The sequence below is a fragment of the Onychomys torridus genome, chromosome 4, assembly GCF_903995425.1.
Source record: "Onychomys torridus chromosome 4, mOncTor1.1, whole genome shotgun sequence".
NCBI lineage: Eukaryota > Metazoa > Chordata > Mammalia > Rodentia > Cricetidae > Onychomys > Onychomys torridus.
Genome location: NC_050446.1, coordinates 27,260,515 through 27,274,663, shown reverse-complemented (window position 1 = coordinate 27,274,663; position 14,149 = coordinate 27,260,515). Strand labels below are relative to the sequence as shown.

Here is a 14,149-nt window from a genome sequence, read left to right as displayed (position 1 = left end):
ACCCTTGAAGCCATGAGAAAGCCCAAAGCTCCCTGCTCCCCCACTCCCCCACCGACGTAGACTTCTCCAGGGTGCCAGCTGGAGGAGACAGTGCGAGCTCACACTTCTTGGGCACATGAGATGCCAGGCTGAGCGAATTCTCGGAGATGGGAGGGGATGTTACTAACCCTCACATTAAGGAAAACAAATAGCAGCACACAGTATTGATGTACTTAAATCTCTCAGATTCCCTCGAAACTCTCCTACTTGGCAATTGACTCTTTTAGTAAGCCCTGCTGGAAGTAAGAGAATAACTCTTAGATTCATGGATCTGAATAAAATAATAACTACAGCAGAGGCAGGCAGATCTCTGTGAGTTCAAGGCTAGCCTGGTCTACAAAGCAAGTTCCAAGAAATGTGCAAAGCTACACAGAGAAACCCTGTCTCGATAAACAAAAGCAAACAAACAAACAAAAACAAAAACAAAAAAAATCCAGTTATACTGATTTTTCCATTCCCTAACTGTGCCTAGAAGAAGAAAAAGCCTATTTGGTGCCAAAGAAATTCAAATGAGCAGTTCTGCAATGATGGGTTACAGTGAAAATGAATTCACAGACAGGCACAGATCTCATTTATGACTTTCCCTGCAGGGAATTCTTTTCCAACTACTGGAATGATGCTGGGTTTCTTTAGGAACATCTCCTCAAGTGCATGATGATTTGCTAGAGAAAGAGGCCATCCCAATGCAGGTTCCAGGGGATCGGGAGGAAGCAGTGTGAGGCAGAGGGCTTCTCCATCTCTACTCATTCAATTCTGCAGCATTTCCAACACTTCTAGAGAAATGATGTTCAAACCACTGGGCTGGCAGAGACTAGTCACTGCAGGTTCACCAGCAAGCAGCTCGGAGGTGAATTGTATGACTCTCCGCCTTTTCATAGATGTGTCTGAATGAGCGAATTCTACACTGCTACTGTCAAACTGTTTTTCTGCCTTGAAGAAGTCTGCTCTGCATTTGAACAGGTGCCGTACTAAAAGGTATATTTTACAGATCCAAAGATATGACCCGGATATTTAAAATGCTCTCTGGGGTTGCTTTTGGAAAAGTGTTCAGAATGAAAATTTGAACCCTATAGCAGCACTTTTTTGTTCCCTAAAAATATAAAGTAATGTGTTTATTTTACAGGAAACCAGACAGTAGAGGCAGAGCATGGTCACTGATTCCACAGTACTTGGTTGTCCAATCACAGCTGGCACAGCAGCGCCTTCCATTCCAATGGGTCAGTGCACAGCAGGGGCCTCCAGAGACCCTGGAGGCCACAAGTGGGAATGGTTCTGAGCAGGAAGTGGGTGTTTTGTGACCACCTCCTTCCAGATCTTAGGAGAAGGATCCAAGCACGGATCTGTACACACAAATTCTACAGAGCTCAAACACCTGAATCTGGTGTACTACAGATGGCTGGGCAAGCAAGTGTAAAAAGAAATGGAAACGGTATAGGAGAGGGAAATAAAGGAACCGGTGACTAATATAGTCCTTTTCATGCTACGTGGAGTCATATCTGTCGAAAAAGAATGAAAGAGAGAACACAGGAGTTAGGGGTCAGCAGAGATTCGTTCCTCAGCCCTTTTGTTTCAGTCTAGATGGTTAGAGCAGAGCTGTCCAATACAAATATAGTATGATCCACTTATTTTATTTCTTCCAGTGTCTGCATTAGTAAGTTAAAAATGAAAGGAAACTTTCATCTTAATAATACATTTATGTAGCTAATATTAAAATATTACTTCAATATGTACATGTGGAGCTATTTTTCACCATGCTACTGCTACCGAGAGATTTCTACATACTCCATCCCACCCTGAGAGTGTTTGCAGTCTGGAGTCTATTTTTCACTATCAATGCTTCTCAGTTGGGACTTGGCTAACATAATGGATGATATAGCTAGATTTAAGTATTTTGTCCCAACAATGTCTCTATATTCTCTTCCAAGAGTCAATGCGTTCTGAAGCTGTGTGCAATCAGACTAGCACAAAGCACTTCTGGCCCTAAGGGACAATCTGACAACATCACTTGTTAACCAGCACAGACATCACCAGGCAGGCCAGGCTTGGTCCTGACCCAGATGGTCCACAAAATGGGGCTGATCTGGAAGTGTGTTTCACTGAAGTGGAGTCATGAAAGTTTCAGTGCAACCCCACTTCCAGTTCACTCTGCCTCTCACGAGAGGTCTGTCCATCCAATCCTGCCCAGGTCCCCAGGATGGAAGTCTTGGACCAATCTTCACTGAAAGCCAGCCCTGAGCGGTCTACCTTTCACTCTAGTAAGCTCAACGTAGAAGAATCAATTCCTGCCAGCATCATGGGGGCCTGTATTCTGGCCTGTGAATTTCCTGCAGAGCTCCTGGTACCCTAGGGTGGAAGAGGTGGGGGACGTGATGGGCGGGTACAGCCTCATCCTTACGAAACCAAAGTTAGTGGCACAACAGGAAATGTGAAAGAGACCAGGAAGAACTCATCTGCTCTCCTGAGTTTAAACATGCCGCCATAACCCGACACACTGTACTTCCTGCTTACCTCTAGCCTTCAATCCAAACTGCTGCCCCCCTGCAGCATCTCCCCGTCCTGCCAGGATACTGTTGCTACCTATTCTTGCCTCTCTTCAGCCTCCTCACTTATAATACTGTAAGCAGCATCACATATCTTGTGTAAATAAACACAACATCAATTGTATATGAAGACCAAAAAAGGAAGAGGAACATGGAACAGAAGAGAAACTGGGCAGGAGAGAGGACATGTCATACTTTTTTAAGAATGCCCATTCCTCCTGGCCGCACATAGCAAATATGCAGGAATCTCATTCAGTGTCATTTTCCATGCTTACAACCCTGCCGGATTACAAAGAACGTAAACAACCTTTGATGATAATCTTGTAATTCCTAGAAGCTACAGGAAGAAGAAACAGTTGGTAGGGAGGGCATATTTCACAATCGGCCTTTCTTGAGAGAGTCCATGCTCCCTGTTGAGTGCAGAATGAGGCTGTCATTCACAATCCACTTGGAGCTGAAAACCAACAGGAAGGCTTTCTCAACACCAGCCCAGAGATCCTACTTCACCTAAGGGTTCATTCTTCCAAAGGTCTCATCGCCCTGGGCAGAGGGGATTGGTCTTCCTGTGTATGCGGAGGCTGGGTGCGTGCCTTACACTGTGAGGTTATGGGACAACACAGTGTAGGCAGGCAACCCATGTTGACACAGGAAGTATTCAGCACACAAACGCCAAGGCGCACCTCAAAAACTCCAGCAGACCATGAAGTGATGAGATTTCCATGAGAAAGATGGCATTCAAACCCCCCACTCTCCTTGAGTACAAGATCCAGCACGTTTGGGCTAACAGCTTGAAAAAAGTGGGGTAGGGGTGGGGGGCACAAAGGAGGCCCAGCCTGCTTAGTGTAATCACCTCAAGGGCAGTGAGAAAGGTGGAATGTGACAGGCGGCTGAGTGAAAACGCAGAAGTAAACAGCGTCTTTTCTTCACTACAATGAGGTGTTCCCCTTCACTCAAATTTTCTGATCATTTTGGGTCAGCTAGAGTATCTCCATCCACCCTCCCCCTACCCGAATGTCCATTTCCTTTGCTAACACCGGCTTCTGTCGGCCTTCTCTCCAACGCTGTGGAAGAGGTGCTCACTCACCTAACCGTTACAAGGGACCAGACCAAGAGACCAGGCAGTGCACTGACCTGAGGCTCTGCCCGGCTGAGGCCAACAGTTCAGAGTGGGAACGTGTGACCAGATTTAGAAGGAAATAGAATTACCTTGCTTTAGAAGGGGTGGAGAAGGCTAAAGGAGCTAATTATATACATAATGGTTTTGCAAGAAGTATTTAGATTCCAAGCCTCGACTTTGGCTTTTGAAATTGCTTGCAGTAGATTTAAGCTTAATCCAAACAGTACATAGTTTTATCTTTCCCTTTGCCTTTTTATAGCTCAATCCCCATTTATAAGAATTACCAGTTACACCTCGCTTATCACCCTGGTGGAATCTGCAGCAGAGGGGGAAAATTTTGTTCCGCATTTATAATGGGAGAAATACATAACCCAGACTGTTGAAGCAAGCACTTCCTGGTGCCAACAAGTCTCCCCCTGTCCTCTAGGTGGTAGTTTCCAAGTCACCAGCACCAGCCACTGCAGGCACCTCTGTCCTGGTCCCTGCAGACCCTCTTCTTTTTTCTTTAGACCCCAGCCTCACAAGTGCTGTAAGATTAGTCAGTACTGTGAAGGTCAGATTTTTGCTAAGTCCTCTGGTTTTCTTTTTTTAATTTCTTCCATATTGTCTTATCAGATCCCTATATAAGAACTCTAAACTCTCCGTGCGTCACTGTGCAATGGCCAAGATGCTTCTCTGAAGTAACAAGGACGGCTGCTTTCTTCATATACTCCAGCTGAGGCTATGCAGAGAAACAGAGGAGGCAGAAGCAGCTTGGAGAAGTGGCAGCTTTCTATTAGAGCAGACATCAAAGAGGTGTGCAAAAGTGTAGAGCAATGCCAATTAACTAAGGATTTAAAAAAAAAAATCTTTCCCTAAAAATGTCATTTATACCTGCACTCATTCACATGCACATATTCACACACAAACACATACACACAGTCAAGTAAAAATAGTTAATTTAGGGCTGGAGATGTGGCTCAGAGGTTAAGAGCACTGGCTGCTCTTCCAGAGGTCCTGAGTTCAATTCCCAGCACCCACATGGTGGCTCACAACCATCTGAAATGAGATCTGGCACCCTCGTCTCTATACATAATAAATAAATAAATAAATATTTTTTTTAAAAGTTAATTTAATAATAGTTAAATTTAAAAAAAAAAGTGTTCAGTGATTAAGAACCATACTGTTCTTGCAGAGGACCAGAGTTCAGTTCCCAGCACCCACAGTGTTCACACCCTCCTGTAACTCTAGCTCCAAGGGATCTGATGCCCTCTTCTGGCCTCTGTACATTCCCATACACAGACATACACAAAATTAAAAATGAAACTTCTTTTTAAGTCACTATGGTAACTTATTTAAATGCAACATTCATTTAATGTTTTTGTTTAAATGTTTATATGATACATACATACATATATGTATGAATATAGCAATAGAAGTAACCACCTCCTGAGAACCTCCTACCCCAGCAATAAGGGCTTCTGCAGACCCCCAAAGAACCAGAACTTAGACAATGATAAACAGACTGCACCTGCACCAGCACTGCCCAACTATGTACGTGCCTCTTGCCCCCTGCCCCTCCCCATTCTCCCTGTAGATAAATGTAAAGCTTACATCACGTGCCCTGAGACAGACTTGGGGTTAGTAGACCTCATTTGTTCTTTTTCCTGATGTGGCCACACTGAACAAGTCTGCCTCTGAATTTACCATTTGCCTGGACTATGGAAAGGTGGTCCAGCCTCGGTTCCAGGGAACCTGTACTTTTACTCTCATAACTTGTAAAAAATGTCTGGTCTGTGCCCACAGATCCTCTAATCCTTAGGTGCACACTGACACACTTCATCCTCAAAGGACTCCGTAAGTAGGTGCTGGTCACACATAGGCACAAAGACAAAGGGACTTAGCCAGAGGGTAAGAGCCCAACTCAGACCAAAGTGAACCAGCACCACTTCAGAGTCTGGTCATTGTTTCTGGCTGTAGTGGGCTCCTCTAATGGATGAACTTTGTGATCATGTGGTAGTTTGAATGTAACTGGCCCCCATAATCTCATAAGGAGTGACACTATTAGGAGGTATGGCTTTGTTGGAATGGGTATGCCCTTGTCAGAAGAAGCATGCCACTGTGGTGGTGGACTTTGAGGTTTCCTATGCTCAGGATACTGCCCAGTGCCTCAGTCAACTTCCTGTTGTCTGCAAGATGTAGGATTCTCAGCTTCTCCTCCAACACCATGTCTGCCTGCATGCCATCATGCTGCCCGCCATGATAATGGACTGAACCTCTGAAACTGTAAGCGAGCCACCCCAATTAAATGTTTTCCTTTATAAGAGTTGCCACAGTCATGGTATCTTTTCATGGCAATAAAAATCCTAACTAATACAGATCATCCAGTCACCAAGAGCTAGGATTTTAGAAGAGTACTATGACTGGTCTAGAGATTTAGAGGGGGGCTACTTCTGTCTGAAGGATCCCTATATGCCACCGTAAGACTCAATTTCAGGGGCTAAGATGACAGCCACATCTGGGCCATCCTCCCTGTGCAGTGTGACCCCATTTCTGCAGAGGATGGCAAGCTATGTGAACATCTTAGGAGTACACAAGATAATTTACTTGTGATGGAGTGTCACAACCAAGAAAGAGCAACAGTGAAGGGACATCCTAACAATGGTGCAAGACAGATGGAAAGGGAGTCAGAGACACAGACGAGAGCAGAGTGAAGGAGCATCCTCTCCGGAAGCTTGGCCAACAGCCCAAGTCCTAAGAGGAAGGGCCTTGTGTAGTAGTAGCCAAATGCTTAGTGGGGAAACTCCATGCTGCCTGGATGGAGGAGGCAAGCGGTGGAGAAGGCGGGGGGGGGGGGGGGGGGGGGGGGGAGGGGGGGGGGTCCCTGAGGACACTGGAGCTTCTTCCAATCAAAGGAAGACATGCCCACACTGTAAGTGGGCTTCTGCTTCCTTGTAATGATGGTGAAAGGGTGTGTGAAGGTACTGGGAGCCAGGGAAACACACGGGAGAGAAGTGTGTTAGAACTACTGCATTTCCCATCTCAGCTGCACATCTAGAATCTCCCTTGCACAAGCCCAGTGTACTAGGATGAGACTAGAAAGTAATGTGTGCATTCCAAGTAGATGGGTCCTTCAGGGCAGGGCCCAGGTCCATGCAGGAGGAGGTGCAGGGGTCAGGATTTCAGGCTGGGCACAGCTGACTACTGAGACAGCCAACGGCAGTGAACACAGGCAGAGCTTCGTTATACATCCATTTCCATCCCATTATCCAAGAATTTAAAGGTGCTATGTATACTGATAATTCACAAGTCTATTCACCTTAGAGATCCTGAAGAAGTAGGACCTAAATAGGACAGATACCCTTCAAGGACAGTGACCAATCCAGGGACTGTTGGGTGGAGCAGAGGCAGAGGGTCGAAGTAGGCTCCTCTGGGCCATGTTAACCAGGGGATCCTGACAGGCTGTGGAGGTGGCTGCCAAAGTGCTTTTCTTATGCCTCAAAACATGAAACCAGAACAGAAAACCACTGATTTGCTTGATTAAATATATTTCCCAAGCGCTAAATGAGTCTCTGCATCTACCACTGTGGTTTCCAAAATGGCATCAAACATTTTACCAATGCTTACCAATATATCCTCACACACCTACAGCTCAAGTTTTCTCTGACTTCAACTGTCTCCAAACTAGCTGCTTAGTAGGGAACTGATACGATGCGTTCCAGCACAAGAAGAGGTGGGCTGTAGTTTTAACAAAAGGGGTGTGATACCTCAGTCTGGTCACGGCTCATGTAAGTCACGTTACATGACTGTAACAGTGGCATACGGGGGGTCATACTGTACTCTGCTGTTCATTTTCAATGAAAACTCAACTCATCTTTTATTAAATTATGCTAAGGCTAAGTGTTTTGGATTTGTGATTTGTGGTTTTGTTTTAATATAATTTCTAAGTTGGTTTTGACTTTAAAATGGCTGTGTTCAAGAGTAAGAACGGGAAATGTATACTATTTTGGATTTATAAACATTTAAGTATTATAATAAAATAAGTTCAATCAACATGGGGGGATGTGTAAGAATTTTATTCCTTAGAAATATTTTTTGTCATTCATATTTGAGAAAAATGTAACCATCTAAATCAATGGTTCTCAACATGTGGGTCATGACCCCTTGGTGTTAAAACAACCTTTTCACAGGGTCGCCTAAAACCATTGGAAAGCACAGATATTTACATTACGACTCATAAAAGTTGCAAAGTTACAGTTATGAAGTAGCAATGAAAATAATTTTAAGGTCGGAGGTCACCATAACATGAGGAACTGTATTAGTGGATCACAGCAATAGGAAAGCTGAGAACTACTGGTCTAGATATAAGGGAGAGAGATGAATAAATATCTCCCCTTCTCTCTCTATATATGGAGATACTTATGTATCTCCATATACATTTACACACACACACACACACACACACACACACACACACACACACACACACACACACGGAGGAGGGGAATGACAAATGTGCTTTCCAAGTCTAATAGGTGAGGATTCAGCAATGCCCACCTAGCGCCATCTGGTGGACACTTTTGAACAAGTCCCCATTGGAATGCCAGAATTGCCAAGAGAAGGAGCTATCTCCAGGGCCCTCAGAACCAGAGCTGGATAAATATTTAACTGGGTGTCTACGTTCAGTGTGGAGCCTCAAACAAGCACTCCACACTGCCTGAGAGGACTATTTCACACCTTCTCTATTCTCAGCCCTTCTCCCCTCCACCCCTGCTGATAACCTGTTTTTCACTTGGTTGAGAAAGGAGGTCTATTGCTGGGCAGTTCAACTTCTCTGCCCACCCCACCTGCCTTCTTGCTGCACCTGTACTTCCACCCCTGACACCTTAGCTGTATGGATACCCCAAGTTAATAATCAGCTCTAATATCATCTGCTTTTTAAGAGAAAGGCACCTATTCTCCTTATCTCTGCCTCCCATCAAATATAGCCCCATAGTTCTGACTCATTCCTCACCACCACCACCACCACCACCACCACCACCACCACCACCACCACCTCCCACCACTCATCATTACCATCACCACTACCACCATCCACTGCCCACCACTACCTCCCACCACCCACCATCACCACCTCCACCACCACCAGCCATCCAGTTCCACACAAACTCTCCTAAAGCTACCCAAGATCACCACTATCTGGCTTTCACCAATCATCCAGTATCTGTCACCCTGTGACCTTGCATACCCCTACTCAGACCTTCCCCTTTTGTACCTCCTTTTTATGACCTTTTACTTGTCAGTTTTCAGGCTGGTCTACCTGTCCCCACCCTCCACTTCCCTCTCTACTCTGTGGACCCTCTCTAAGACATCAGATCCTAAACACAATCTGGGGGTCTTCATTCTGACTCTGGCCTCTGCAGAGCTTCAGACTCCTGCCAACCTACTGTGGAACAATTTCCCCCAAACTGAAAAATTCTATCCTTAAGACTATAGAAGTAAGCAACCCACAGGAAGTCCCTGAAACTGATCAGGCATATAAGCATCCCCATTACCTCAGCCGGGTTAGCCCAGCAAGCAGTAAGGACTACAAAGGAGAGTCTCCCACCTGCTGAGCTACCTACAAGTCATACAGAGAGCCCCAGGGTTCCAGCTAGAGTGGATGTTCAATGATACAGCTGTCTTTGAGTCGTCCTTGTTCCTGCAAGTAACCCTAACTAATCTCATTGATTCACCAAGTTGGACTTTGGTGTAATCATTACTTTGGTTCGTTACTGGTTCCTTATCTGAGATGAAAAGATATTTCTTTGTGTTGCATCTCCAGGAATAATGTCACACAACATAAATGGTACCTAATCAGGGATGGATACAAACCAAAGAAGCGTGGGGGAGGGGTGGTTACATGGCCCCTGCAATGGTTGTTAAGACATGTAACTGAGGCTGATCTCTGTGAAAGGAAATCCTAACATGGCTCCCTTTCCCTATGTGGTATGGGTTAGTGTGCCTTTTTGCTGTTAAGTGGTGGTTGCAGTTTTTCATGAGATTTGGGATAGGACATAAAACCAAGGCCACGCTGCCTGCTAGTGGATTCCCCATCTTTGTGGGGAAGCCCAGGGTGGCCTTCTTCCTCTGCTTGGTATGAGGGAGCATGAATCCTTGATGAGTGGAGTCTACCTCATGACTAGGGGAGGCCTCCAAAGAGCTGATGGATTAAATAATGTGTTACAGACTCTGAAAGTAACACATGAGATGAGGTCATGAACTGGTTATAGTGTTAGCAGCATGGCCCCTGGTATGGGTGAAAAGACATGAGGCGTGGCTCTCTTCCCAGGTAGAGCTGGCTGGTTTAAGCAGGGAAAGAACATGTAGTAACTGCTTGCCTCCACATTAGCCCACTTTTGAAAGGAAAGTGGGGAGAAGGGAGGGTGACATAGAAGTATTGTCTTGCCACTTCTTATGGATATGAGAACTCAACAGTCTATGTTAAATAGTCCTTTCTGGGATCCAAAAGGCTGGAGCCTGTGGGGGAAGTCAGCTAATAAGGAAGAAGAGAACAAAGTAAAAGTGACTTTAAAAAATACAAAGAGCCAGGTGGTGGTGGTGCACTCCTTTAATCCCAGCACTCAGGAAGCAGAGGCAGGCAGATCTCTGTGAATTCCAGGCCAGCCTGGTCTATAGAGTGAGTTTCAGGACAGCCAGAGCTACACAGAGAAACCCTATCTCAAAAACAAACAAATGAACAAAATCAAAAACAAAAAAACCCACAGCCCTCAGGTCTGACCACTAATACAGAGAAAAGGAAATTCATGACTCAGTAGATGTGGGCCTTAAAACGGCCAATGCAAGACCAGGATAACCAGGAAGTAGCTGTCGATCAGCTCCTTGAACTGGGAAAAGCTTCTAACCATAAATGGGGCTGTCACAGCCTGGCTTGTGAGACTATAGAACATGGGTGCAGATGGGATCAGTCGGAGTGCTGTAGTAATGAAGGAACTGAGAAGTGTAACTACTCCTCCCACTTGAGACAAAAGCCAGGGAACCTGAACTGTCAGCATGAGGAACCATGTCTGATGGACCAGCTCATAGGAACCTTTGGACTTAGGTTATCACTGGGTGCGGTTCTCATGAATATGAGGGGCCAGAAGATGATAGAAGAAGGACAGGTGTCACTGAGACAATCAGCTTGAGAGGGGCAGTGTTTGATACCTAGTTCACTGGGTCAAAGTTTAAAGAGACACTCACTCAATGGGCACCCCAGGAATAGTATGGCGCCTTGGTAGCTTCGCTGAGCACCATAGCGAGATGTGACCTCCATGATGTAAGGGAAGATCTGGCGGATCTAAACAACACAGTCAGTGTGTAGATTGGGTTCATAAAACACAACAGCAATCAAGAGATGATGAAAAGAAGGCCAAACAGACTAGGGATCGCATGGGCTAGCGAGTGAAACAAGATTTGTGCTAGCCCCATGTGGTGTTAGCAAGCTTCTAAATGGCTTTAAAGCCTGAGCAGTAGTTCCCAGAAGATAGAAATGACCCAATAATCACATGACAAAGGCTAAACTTGACCTGGGGTGAGCAGAGTCCACGATATAAAGTGGAGCTAAGGTAGAGCTGGTCCAGGCTGATGAAAAGACAAGGACCCAGTGCCACTCTGCAAGCTGTCTGAGGCCAGGAGCCACCTCCAGCAGCAGCTGGAGAGTGCAGCCCTTTGTTCTAAGCCTACAAGTCGGCCTCACTGACAACAACACAGGTAAAGAGTCACTCAGCAGCCCTGTGGCAACAGCAGTATGAGGAGGCTGGATGGCTCAAGGGAAATGTCTGTAGATTATAGAGGGCTAAAGGGAGTAGTGTCTCCCATCCACACCACTATACACACCATGGCACTTTTTTTTTCTTTTCTCCTTTTATTTGATTGATTGATGATTGATTGATTGATTGATTGATTGATTTTTTCAAGACAGGGTTTCTCTGTGTAACAGTCCTGACTGTCCTGAAACACGCTTTGTAGACCAGGCTGGCCTTGAACTCACAGAGATCCACCTGCCTCTGCCTCCTGAGTGTTGGGATTAAAGCAGTGTGCCACCATGCCCAGCTTCTAACATTGTACTTTTGAAGAAAGAATTCATAAATGTGATGAGATCTTTTCATACAGTACTAGGTCTTGTTAAGACTTCTTTTCTAGTGTGTCCTTAGCTGCTCAAGACCAACTGGCATTTACGTGAAATGGATGACAATGGTCCTTCATAGGTCCTGCACACACTCTGTAAAGAGGTTTTGTTGTATGACGTCAACCCTTGAGCATCTCACAGATCCATGAAAGCATATGGAAGAGCAGTTAAGGCAGATGTTGAGCTTAAATGAAGGCACCCTGTATAAGCAGGAGAGAATGCTCCTAGAAGCCAAAAGATTCTCACAGAATCGCAGTGAAAAAAGTCTCGGAGACTGCAGTGGCCTAACTCTCTAGGAGCTGTTGACTAGAGAGAAGGTCTATCCCTCAACTCCTCCCTCAACCCCACCCACCCACCCAAAAAAGCAAAAGGCCATTGGCACTGTTGCCAGTTCTGTGCCAGAACTAAATGGTGAGACTTTACTGGCAAGATGATGCATGCCTTGATATCAAAACATAGAGAAGTCAGGCTGGGACTGAACTGGAAGTTTCCTCCCTGCTGGCTGGCTTTTAGAATGCAGAGAGGTGCCCTGCAGGCAGCAAGGGTTAAACTGTCACCAACAGTCCTACTGGACCCTGCATGCTACACTATCAAAATGCCAAGCAAGATGTAACTACAGGTACAATAGCAGCATAGATGGTTTGGGGTATGACCGACTGCTTTCCTATTAGATTTAAAGCCCTCTTTATAGAGGGGAATTGATATCTGGTACGGGAAGTTGGGGATGCTTGCAGGCTCCAGTGGAAAAGCAGCTGCCAGGGTTTTATTAAATCGATATAATGTGCCTTCTAAATATTTGTGCACATGCATGTGGTTCACTGTTGCTCTCAGAAATTGGCCATAAAGGGAAACCTCCTTCAGCAAATGATGGCACACCACAGAAACTCATAACCTCCAGGGAAGCTCCTGAGAACAACTGTTCATGTGATACAGTAGCTTAATGCTTGGCCTGAGCTGGACATCTAGGTCTCCTCCTCTGAGGTTCAGGGAACATCACAGAAGAGGGTAGAGAAAGAATGTTAAGAGCCAGAGGAAGGTGTGGAATGTTGCATAGAAAATTCCTCTGTATTGAAACATTCCCATCCTGGAAGGAAGCTCCTTAATGTTTAGGACATAAACAATTCACACATCTCAGGAAGTCCCTGAAACTTACTAGGTACACACAGGAAGCACCCAGCTATGGGAACAGGATGGTAACATGCTATAAAGGGGCTTCAATATCAGCTCAAGCTATCATAAACCACTTGCAACTCACGGAGTTAAGAAAGAAATGAACTGCTATGGTTGTTTCTCTGAAGAATTTGAAACCTTCACCAGTTCTGAATTTTGTCTTGAGATGGGCTTTCTGCTTGTCCAGATAGAAGAGAACAATATATAATTGAGGATGTGAGGATGACCTTGAACTTCTGATCTTCCTGTTTCTATATCTCAAATGCTGAGATTATGGTCACAGTAATATAAAGCCTAACTCCCCTTTGGGGTACTAAAGTGCCCAGCTAAAGAGCTGCCTTTCCTAGCCTCCAATGTGGCCATGTGCTTCTGATCCAGTCATGTGGATGCAGACTTCAGTTTTCATGGGTCCTCTAAGGGAGACCACCTAAAGGAGGCTGCTGCTGAACCTTGTCTTGCCCTGTTCTCCTCTTGGAAAGAAGGCATGAGGCTCACAGTCTAGCAGAAGTCATTCTGGGGTCCATGAGGTGACTGTGAGGAAAGGAGGCACCCACAAAGGACTGTGAGCCTGGGTTACAGTCTGGGTTTCTGTGGTCTCTGTGGACCTTTCCAACCCAGCCCTTATGTTTCCTTCCCATGAGAAACAAACTGCTATTGTATGTGAGCCATGGTTACTACAGGGAAGCAGGTATTACATTTTGGTGGATATTAAAACCACTGGCTATTCTTGGTAAAAACAAAGAGGCCCAGGTATGTTCCATCCCACCAGTAGCCTGGCCTGTGGTCCAAGATACTGCCTCCACCTACCTAAGCTGGCATCTTTCTTATTGTTATGTTATACTGAATCCAGGTCCCATATATGCTAAGTAAACCCTCTGCCACCACACCACACCCCACCTTACCCCCGTCATCTCCACCTCCAGGCTCCATTAGGATTTAAGGTTTTTCTGTGCTAAACTGCCCAAAATGCCTACCTTTCAGATCTTGTCCTCACTACTGACAATATGCAATCAAAACCAATTCAGTAATAGCCAATTCAATTTTATTTCAGATAAGAAGCACAGTTTGGCTCACTTGCAAGCTCATTGAAGATATGGTGATATTGCCTGTGTGTTGTCCCAGTGCAGACTACCT

The 14,149-nt window shown here is 45.4% G+C and overlaps 1 protein-coding gene across 1 annotated transcript in view; it reads right to left on the bottom strand.

Annotated features, from left to right (window-relative positions):
- Nucleotides 1-432: 432 nt before the first annotated feature.
- Nucleotides 433-14,149, bottom strand: part of Kif5c (kinesin family member 5C) — a 157,774-nt gene continuing 144,057 nt past the window's right edge. Inside the window, exon 26 of the mRNA XM_036183832.1 lies at nt 433-1,535. The gene's annotated coding sequence lies outside the window, so the exon portion shown is untranslated. The remainder of the gene's footprint in view (nt 1,536-14,149) is intronic.